Source organism: Humulus lupulus, chromosome 2, assembly GCF_963169125.1.
Source record: "Humulus lupulus chromosome 2, drHumLupu1.1, whole genome shotgun sequence".
Taxonomy (NCBI): Eukaryota; Viridiplantae; Streptophyta; class Magnoliopsida; order Rosales; family Cannabaceae; genus Humulus; species Humulus lupulus.
The window spans coordinates 286,897,395-286,908,516 of NC_084794.1; the positions used below are offsets into that span (position 1 = coordinate 286,897,395).

General features: G+C 30.9%; 1 non-coding gene across 1 annotated transcript; it reads left to right on the top strand.

The window, feature by feature from the left end:
• The first annotated feature begins 664 nt into the window (after nt 1-664).
• On the top strand, nt 665-771 carry LOC133820248 (small nucleolar RNA R71). The gene has a single exon (XR_009886673.1). It is a non-coding gene; the product is annotated as a small nucleolar RNA R71 (small nucleolar RNA).
• The last annotated feature ends 10,351 nt before the right edge of the window (nt 772-11,122 follow it).

Below are 11,122 nucleotides of genomic sequence, written 5' to 3' on the forward strand. Positions count from 1 at the left end.
TCTTCCATCATTTGGTGATTCAGTTTGGATTGTTCCTCTATGATTGCATGAAGAGTATTCTCGAGAGAATTTCATTATGGATGAGCATTGTATTGAGGTGCAGAATACGCCTTTGATGGTTGAACTTGTTGTTCATTTCTCCATTGGCCTCTAGATGATTGAGCATAGTTAGAATCTCTCCAACTGAAATTTGAGTGGTTTCTCTCCAACTGAAATGGGAGAATGGCTTGTTATATGCCCCTAAGGCATTGTATTGCTATCATAAACCCCCCTGATTTCATTAAAATCTAAGAAGTCCTTAGCTAAATGCTCTGTCGCTCCACAAACAAAGCACGGTTCTTGCGATCTTGCATAAGCGATCATGTGCGGTTTTTGGCCATTTTTCGTCATTAAGACCTAAAAATGCTTTTTCAAATCTTCGAGTTGGGCCTTAACACTATCCTCTTATCGAAGTTGATAGATCCCAGATAGTTTGTGTCGGTTGGTGCTATCAGTAGCACTTGGAACAGTCCAGGTGTGAGATTTTTTTGTGGTTTCTTTGAGATATTCAAGAGCATCGTCTGGCTCTTTTTTGAGGAATTCACCATTGCATAGCATTTCTACAAATTGGCGCTCACGAATCGTGAGGCCTTTGTAGAAGTAACTGACCAAACGCCAGTTCTCATAGCCATGGTGCGGGCACTGATTTAACAGAACTTTGAATCATTCCCAGACTTGATAGAACGTTTCATTGTCCTTTTAGGAGAATGTGGAAATTTGTCATTTTAGATTGTTGGTCTTATGGCTAGGGAAGTGTTTCAGAAATAAGGATTTGGCCATCTCCTCCCATGTTCCAATAGACCTAGGTCTCAAATAGTAAAACCAGCTTTTGGCTTTGTCCTTCAAGGAGAAAGGGAAGAACTTCAGTCGTACAGAATCAACATTTTCGGCTCAGTTATAGAACGTGGCTACTACCTCCTCGAATTTTGTGAGATGCACGTATGGGCTTGCATTTTCCATTCCGTGAAATGTGGGCAAGAGTTGAATCATTCCAGGTTTAAAGTCTAATGCAGGCATAGTAGGAGGGAAGATAATGCATGAAGGCGTGGAAGTGCGAGTAGGATGGATGTTGTTTAACGCCCAAAATGTGACTACACTAAGCGGTAGTTGTAGTAAGATCGGGCGGTCGATCCACAAGGAGGTAACCTAAAATCAAAAGGTTAGTAGAAAATAGCACAAAAAGTTAGTAACAAGAAGTAAATAAAATTGTAAATGGAAAGATGTTTGAGATTTTGGTATTGTATTTTGATAAAGTGATGAAATGAGATAAGTGAGATAAAGGTAAGATGTAATCAAGAGTTTGAGAAAATGAAAGGTTTCAAGAATCATCCATATGCTTGTTTAGTTACTTGGTTACTTGATTTACAAAAATACACAAGTAAATAGTTCACATCCCAACATTTACTTGGAAAATCTAACATTAAAGTCCATAGTTTTTCTAACAAAAGTTCATTTGAGTTATAAAGTTCTTTACTTTAAAAGCACAATGTTAATCTTATGAAAAATCTAAAAATGACAAAATACCCAAGGGCAATAATGCAATAGAAGATTAGACATAAAATTGTGTATCAATATTACTTTTACTAATTAGAAGCACATAGAAAGAGCATGACTAATCCTATATACTATTAGCATAAGTAAATAGAGATAACAAAATAAAGATAGAGATGAAAGAACATAAATAACTCAAATATATTACATTAAGAACATAGTAAATCAAAGTAGCAAAATAACATCACTTGCATATGGAATCATCCCTAACCTTCCTAGGAAGATTAGGCCATTATGCTCATGATTCTCACAAAATTCTAAGAAGAAAATATGAGAAGAAAGTGAGTGGAAATTTTGCTATAGTTTCTCTACTCTAAAAATTACATACATAATGTGAAGAGAGAGTCCCTATTTATAGATGGAGAAAATGACTAAAAAGAAATTAAACAACAAAATGGGGTTTACAAAATAAATCTGAAATATTAATAATAAGATATGATTTTGAAAAATCAAATCTTATTATTAATATTACCCTAGCTATTTTTGTGTATAGTCAAAATGCTCCTTTTCTAAAATACCACAAAAACATGAGCTTTAAAGCTCAAAATGGCAATTTTACAAACCCAATACCCACAAAATATGGCTGGTGACACAAGAGGGTTTTGACCCACTTTCAGCCAATGAGGAGGTGCCACGTAGGCACTAGCTAGGAGAGGAGAAAACTGGATTTGGGCTGCTGGAAGTTGGGCTTTCATATGCATTTGGGCAGTTGGGTCACGTTGGGAGCTTGCTAACTTGCTGAAGGAATGCATTTGGGCATTTGGGCTTTTGGACCTTTGGGCCTGGCAGTCCGTTGGAGGGACTATCATGAGGGAAACAAGGTTGCATGCTTGCTGAGACTTGCTAATTGATGGAGGCTGAAGGCGGCGACGTGGCAGGGCGTGGTTGGCTGGCAGGGAGGCTAGCAGGCGGCTGACAGGCGGGTGGCAGGCAGTGGCTCGGCAGCTTGGCTCGGCGGCTCGGCTCGCGTGGCTTGAGCTGGCTGCAGTGGCTGGAGAGAACAGTGGGCCTAGGCCGAATTCTGGGCCTAATTCCTCAAAATTACCACTTTCTTCATTTTCCTTTTCAATTTTAGCCATTCTTTGTCCTCTCTTTTTTATTAATGTCCAAATGCAATTTATTTCCTGAAAATTAAACATAAATTAAATTAAAATTAATATTTTCAATTATAAAATATATTACAATAAATTCATGAAAATATTAATTAAAACTTAATTTATTTTACACTTTAAAACTAATAAATTTGCATTTTTGAGCACTAATCAGATGTATTCATTGAGAGTTCTTGGTTGGATTTCATCATTGCGACTGGATTATTATCAGCTAAAGTTTGTGGAGAAGCAGAATTGGTGGAAGGAGTTCCAGAAGGAGTGGTGGATGAATTGGAAGAAGTGTCACTAGAAGTTTCGTGATGATTCATCCACTCTCGGAAATCAGAATTAGATATTTTTTTTTGTTAAACTTGTTCCCAGGTAGATTTGGAGGTTTTTGGGTGATCTCCAACGCCTTACTAGAACTCCCCGGGTTACTGAGTAAGTATGGTAGATCACAAGTTAAACCTTTTCGACCAAACAACCTTTAAGCAGAGTGAAATTGCTTATTTTGACAGAACAAGCTTGGTATGTAATAGTGCAAATGTATATGCTCGAAATGTTCCCAGGCCAATTGGGAAGGTTGCCAAGGTACCGCTTTAGACCCACACTTTCCTAGACAGAACTCCTCGAGGTTCCCAAGTAAGTGTGGAGGGTAACACTATCACAAACCTTATTTAACAACTAATCTTTCTACACAGAACAATATCGGTTTCTACCATTTGTAATATTACACAATTGTTCCCAATACTAAGCGTTTTATGATTGAAATTTTATGAACAATTTTATGCAATTTTTTTTTTTTTTTTGGAAAACCTAAGTTCTAAGGAAAACTAAGGTAAAGAAAAAGAAAAGCCTAAACTAAGGAACCTAAAGTAACAAAATAATCAACACAAAAACAAAGTAAAGAAAAGAGAATTGAAGAGAAGATAAAATAACAAGTTTAATCTCTTATTTTTTTTCAAATATTTATTAAACTAAAAAAATAAAAATAAATTAAGAAAAATAAATGGAATAAAAATTAACGAAAAAAATTATATATATTTATATGAATCTTTTTTTTTTTGTAACAAAAAGAAAGGAAAAGAAAATATATATATATATATATAATTTCTTACGTTTTTTGTTTTTTTACCCCTATTTTTTTGTTTTTTTTATAGATATATATGAATATTTATATATATATAATTTTTTTTTGTTTTACCGAAAGAAAAAAAAAAGAAAAGGAAATATATATAATTTTTTTTTTTGTTTTTATGATTTTTTTTGTTATAATAATAATCAAATTAACTAAAAATTAGTAAACAAAAAAAATTAAAAAAAACTATACTAACACAATATTCATACCAACAAAAATACAAATAAAGTTACTAACATTTTGGTAAAAATTTCACAAAACATTTGAAAACTATCTCCCCGGCAACGGCGCCAAAATTTATTTAACGCTCAAATTGTGACAACCACTAAGCGGTGGTTGTAGTATAGATCGGGCGGTCGATCCACAAGGAGGTAACCTAAAATAAAAAAATTAGTAGAAAATAACACAAAAATCTAGTAACATGAAATAAATAAAAAATGGAAATGAAAAGAGATTTGAGATTTTGGTAGTATCTTTTTGATGAAATGATAAAATGAGGTAAGTGAAACAAAAGTAAGAGAAATCAAGAGTTTGAGAAATAAAATGGTTTCAAGAATAATCCATAGGCTTGTTTAGTTACTTGGTTACTTGATTTACAGAAATGCACAAGTAAATAGTTCACATCCCAACATTTACTTGGAAAATCTAACATTAAAGTCCATATTCTTTTCTAACAAAAATCCATTTGAGTTATAAAGTTCTTTACTTTAAAAACACAATGTTAATTTTATGAAAAATCTAAAAATGACAAAATAGCCAAGGGCAATAATGCAATAGAAGATTAGACATAAAATTTTTGTATCAATATTACTTTTACTAATTAGAAGCATATAGAAAGAGCATGATTAATCCTATATACTATTAGCCCAAGTATATAAAAATAACAAGATAGAAAATGGGGATGAAAGAACATAAATAACTCAAATACATTACATTAAAAATATAGTATCTCAAAGTAGCAAAATTACATCACTAGCATATGGAATCATCCCTAACCTTCCTAGGAAGATTAGGCCATTGTGCTCATGATTCTCACAAAATTCTAAGAAGAAAATATGAGTAGAAAGTGAGTAGAAATTTTGCTATAGTTTTTTTAGTCCAAAAGTTATATACCAAATGTGAAAGAAGAGTCTCTATTTATAGAAGGAGAAAATGACTAAAAAATAAATAAATTACAAATGGGGTCTACCAAATAAATTTGAAATCTTAATAATAAAATATTATTTTGAAAAATCAAATCTTATTATTTATATTAACTTAGCTATTTTAGTGAATTGTCTTTTTGCCATTTTTCTAAAACACCATAAAATATGAGCTTAAGAGCTCAAAATAGAAAGGTGCAAGACCAAAAACCTACAAAAATTGGGTTGAAATGTGGCTGAAAGTGTTGGCAAGCTTGGACTTGGGCTTGTTTGGGCCTAATTCCCTTAAAAAATGCCACTTTTTCAACTCTTTTTTTCACTTTTGATTCTTTCTCTATTTTTTCTTTTTCTTTACGCCAAAATCAAACTTTAATTCCTACAAAATAACAATAAATTAAATTATAATAAAGTATTTTTATTTATAAAATAAATGATATTAATTAAACTTAATTTATTTTTACCATTAAGATCAATAAATATGCAATTTTCACCATTAATCAATATGATTATATTATATATATATGTATATGTGTTATGTGATGATTAATTGATTTTGATGAATGTACTATAATGTTTGTTTGGTTTGCATTTGGTGAATTTGTATTTTTAATTTTGATATAGGATTTTGAGTTTTGATTTAATAAAAAGTTCTAAACTCAATATTGCAGTGAAATAAAATTGAAATTGCTATTTGGAATTGGATATTTAGAATTTTCAATTGTGTTTGCTTGATTGTATATGTAAAATTAAAATTTTTATAATTATTAGTTTAATGTATATTTGATATTTGGAATATTGGATTGTTTTGCTTGATTGTATTTGTTATTTTGTATATGTGGTTTGGTTTGATGTTTGTAATGTTGGATTTTAGTTGTAGTGGATTGGACGGGATTGGTGGATTTTAGGTATGCTCTGTTGTTAATCATTATATTATATATGTCTTTGTGCTCTATAGATTATGGATATTGATCAAGATCAAGTAGATGAAACTCCAACAGATCAGGCACATGTATCTAAAAGAAGGGGTAAAAAAAGAGATAAACCTCATTTGGCTCAAAAAAAAAAAATGGTCAAATATTTGGAAGCATTTTAAAAAATTTCCCCTAGTTGATCCTAACGAAAAAGAAGAGATACTCAAGTGTATTTGTTGTTATTGTGGCAGTGAGTTCTTCTGTGATAGTAGAAAGTATGAGACTAGTCATCTGTGAAATCACTTTAGGAATGTTTGTGAGTTTTGTCCATATAAGGTTGATGAGAAAAAGCAAAATATTTTAAGTTTTGAGCCGGTGAAAGGAGGGAAGGAGGGGGAAACAACTTTAGTTTCGATGGCTTATAACGAAGAGGCATGCATGCTTGCCTTATCAAAGTACATTGTGTTGAATGAGTTACCTTTTAGACATATTGAAGGGGAGGGTTTCGATAATTTGTTAGAACCATACATCCTAGGTTTGATATCCTTTCCAGGATGACTGTTACTCGGGATGTGTTGAAATTGTATGCCGAAGAGAAAAAGAAATTGAAAAATATTTTAAAGCATGAAAGGGTATCCATCACCACTGATACATGGACTTCTATTCAGAATTCGAACTATATGGTCATCATGGCACATTGGGTTGACTTGGATTTCAACTATCAGAAAAGAATCGTAAATTTTTTTCAAGTGGTAGATCACAAAGGGGATACTATTGGCAAAAAGATTGAGATTTGTTTAGATGATTGGAGCATTACAAAGTTGTTTTCCGTTACAGTGGACAATGCTTCTTCAAATGATGTTGCTATTCGGTTTTTGAAGAGACAGTTTAGAGAAAAGGAAAATAGTCTCATTTTAGATGGGAAGTTTTTACATATGAGGTGTTGTGCTCATATTGTAAACTTGATTTTCACTAAAGGATTAAAAGAGAAGCATGATTCGATTACTAGCATTAGACATGCTGTCAGATATGTTAGGTCTTTTCCTACTAGGCTCAAAAGGTTTAAAGAAGTTGTCATAGAAGAAAAAATTGAATGCAAAGGACTTCTCTCTTTAGCTGTCCAAACGAGGTGGAACTCTACATGTCTCATGCTTAATTGTGCATTAAGATCCAAAAGGAATTTAAAAGTTTACTGTTAGATGCAAATTTCACGAAGTATTTTAAGGAGATTGACAAAGATTGAAAGAAAAAGGAGGGACTGCCTACTGAAACGGACTGGGAGAATGCAACAGTATTTGTGAAGTTTTTGGAGACTTTCTACGAGATTACATTAAGGTTCAGTGAATCAACCTATGTTACAGCAGACAAATACTTTATTGAAATATGTAATATGCAACAAACTTTGTATAAAATGGCAGTTGAGGAGGATGACCCGTTGCTAGTGAATATGGCACAGAGCATGAAGGTGAAATATGACAAATACTGGGGAAAGATTGGGGAATGTAACGAGGCCCTTATAATTGCCTTAGTTCTTGACCCAAGATACAAGCTCAAGTATCTCAACCATTGCTTCAAAGTTTTTATGCTCCATTGACATGCGCTCAGATGGTTAATGAGGTAGAACAAACATTACGATCACTGTTTGATTTGTATAATGGGGGCTCTACATTACTTAAGGTTCAACCATCTATGACCCAGTCTCAGTCTCAGTCTCACTATCAGCCTTATCCTAGGGGATCTTCCTCTTCCTCATTCACTACTACTTCTAGTTTGAAGAAGTATGCTTCGTTGCATGATGAGTTTGTACAACAAAGGAAAGAGGAAGATGGTGGTAAGACAAAGAATGAGGTTGATAGGTATCTAACTGAGGATGTTGAACCTATGATTGAGGGTGTCAACTTTGACATTTTGAAATGGTGGGCCGGAAATGCATCCAAGTACAAGATCTTGTCAACTATTGCTCGTGATGTGTTAGCCATATCAGTTACAACTGCTGCTTCTGAGGGTGCCTTTTCGATTGGTGGTAGAATTTTAGATCCCTTTAGGAGCTCACTAAGTCCTAAAATTGTTGAATGTTTAATATGTCTCAAAAAATGGTGGAGCAATTCACATCATCCAATCATGGTTCGAAAGTACATGGATGAAAATGAAGTTCTAGTGACATCAGAGATTCTGGAGTCTGGTAAGTTCTTAAACAAACTTTTATTTGGAATTTTATTTGTAATTATTGTTTGAAATTAAATCATATTTATGGAAATGTATAATATTGTAGAGATCACAGGTGATACTACAACTGCTGCAGCTAGTGGTAGTGAAAATGTTTTCGCTTCACCTTCTTCTTGTTCTATTAATGTTTCATCTATAGCCTCATCTGCTGCATAAGGAACTGGTTGAAGGAAGACGGGAAGCTCATCTTTAGACTTTGGTTATTTTGTGGATTTTTTAAGTTTTAGTCGTTTAGTAACTTTTGTTAAGGACTTTGAAATTTGAATTTGGACTTTTGGATTTGGACTTTTAGATTTGGACTATGGTATTGGTAATTTGGTATGGACTTTTAAATTTTAATTATGGACTTTTGAATTTATGGCTTTTTGTTTTTAGTTGTTAGAAGTTAGAACTTGGATGTTTCATTCATATAAGTTACTTATTAATTTGTGGAAATTTCTAAGAAACTAAGAATTGTGCTATAAGTTTTTGCTAATTAGTAAGTATTTAATAAGTTTTTTAATTCTTTCTTTAATTAATGGTAAAATATTGATCAATTAAAAGTTTGACAAAAATAAATAAATCCAAATTGTAAAAAAAAGAAAAGATTACAAGTATGAAACCCGAACCCGACCAAACCGACCCCCCTTTCGGGTGGGTTCAGTTATACTTCTCCCACACCCGAACCCGACCACACTTGAACCTGACATTTCCCCACTCGATCCGATCCGAACTCAAAGAAGTCCAAGAGTAATTCGGGCAGGTTCAGTATTAATTTTTTCTACCCAAAACTCGACCAATCCAAACCCGACAAACCCACCCGATGTGCACCCTAACTCATACCATACTAGAGAAAGATGAGAATACATACTAAGTTACATGTTTGTGTGTACATTATTTTATTTAAAGAAACAAAAGAGATTAATTGGTTTTCTTTTTCTATAAAATGAAAATGATTCTTTTTGTCAATTAGTGTGCAAATTTCAATTACCTTTTTAGGTAATGATAGTTTTTATAAGAAAAATTTCACGGCCAAAGTAAACAATTCACAAAGAACGATTACATATGAAGGGGCCAAAATCACATAGCTTTATGAAAACAAATATCAATACTACTGTTGAAAAAAATCAAAAGAGTTTGATTGAAGACTTCCAATAATAAAAGTGTAAATGTTCACAAAATTAACTTTATTAAGATTGTTGGTTCCTAGAACTCTCTGGATGCTCTCCCATCATAAAAGTTAGATGACAACAGAAAAGATAAATAAAAATATGTTGGAAATAAGTTACCAGGATAAAAGAAATTTCAGAACACAATCATCAAGGGAAGTTGAACACAACCACATATGCAAAACCTGCAATTAAGAGTATTTGGAAGCTAGGATCCAAACCAATCTCATTAGATTGAACAATTCTAATATTTATTAAAAATTAAATATCTAATTATAATTACCGAATTGAATTTAAAAAATTGAGACATTATATTTATACCTCAAATATATATATATACACCTCATTAATTAAACAAATAATTTTAACATTTTTTTACAATATTTTTTTTGTCTTTTTTGTTGTTAATTTTAATAATTTTATTTTATCTTGTTTATGTAATTTTTTAGAAAAAAACTTTCACTTTAGAATTTTTTTATATTTTTTGTTTTATTTTTTTATTTAAATATATATTATTTATATGTACTTTTTAGAATATGACAAAGAAAAGAAAATGTGAGCATTAGTTGGAAAAAATATATATTATATAATCATTTTAAATAAAAATAAGTGTCTTAATCAAAATTTGGAGTGCAAATATAATATCCTAAAATTAAATGTTGATTGAATTGGTTTGATTGGCAAATAAGATTGTCAAAATCTAACCCAACCAAATGCATCCAATTTATATATATATATATTAATATTATATAATATAAATATATATATATATATCTAATCTATTGATTGTTTATTGGTAGTGGCCTAGTTTATTGTACACCTTACTGCACAATAGTAATTAAAAATATCTGAAATTTATCTCATTTTATATATTTCGGCTTTTAATATGCCTTGGTGTATTACTACTAAATGGTGATGTTGAATCTTTTTACTAGTAATTATGATTTAATTAAGATTTTTTTATTATTGGCATTATTTTTTTGTTAAAAATCAAATTAAAGATTAAAAACCAAATAAATTAACTGAACCATTCTAATTACTAATTGGATTGAATGTTGTACATTGAATTTCATTATATGATGATTTCCAAAGTTTAATATTTAATTAAATTAGATTAGTTAAGGGTAAAAAGTTTGGACTGAGTTGAATGATCAATCCTACCAGCAACATCAACAAAAAATAAAATATCAACTCACTACAAAAAAAAGTGCTTTCAATAAGGCCTTATAAAAGTATTATCAAATATATATCATAACACTATTTAATGTATTAAGAAAAGCAGTATTATCGTAGGTCATAGTACTTTCTATAGCCCTTTTTCTTAATTATAGAGAAATATTATTATATAGTCTATGATAACACTTTTGTTGTGTTATTTTAATAAATTGATAAGTGTTTCCTTATGTTATTTGTAATAGTTTATATAAAATATTTTACTAAAGTATTGTTATGGCGTACTCTACAATAACACAATTTCTGCATTATATATAATAGGTTGCATAACACAATTTTATACTTATAAATTTATGATTATACTTTTTATTTAAAATTAGGTAAGAATTTATAAAAGTTTTAACTAATGTTGTACATATAAGCTTTTATAAGCCCTTTATTTCCTTGCAAACAACCGAAACAAAAACAAAAAAAATCCTTCAAGCCAAACAAGTGATATAAATAAATATTTATTAATTACTTGAATAGAATTACAACATTTAGTCTAATTTAGACTTCCAAAATCATATTACAAGATAAATTTTACAAAATTAAAATTCTATCATCTAAAAAGTTAAGGAAATACATTATTTAATTATAAAGACCTTAACTATCTTTATTTTTGCTTCAAAGAGAGATGATCTCATTATTCCTGCACATTGCA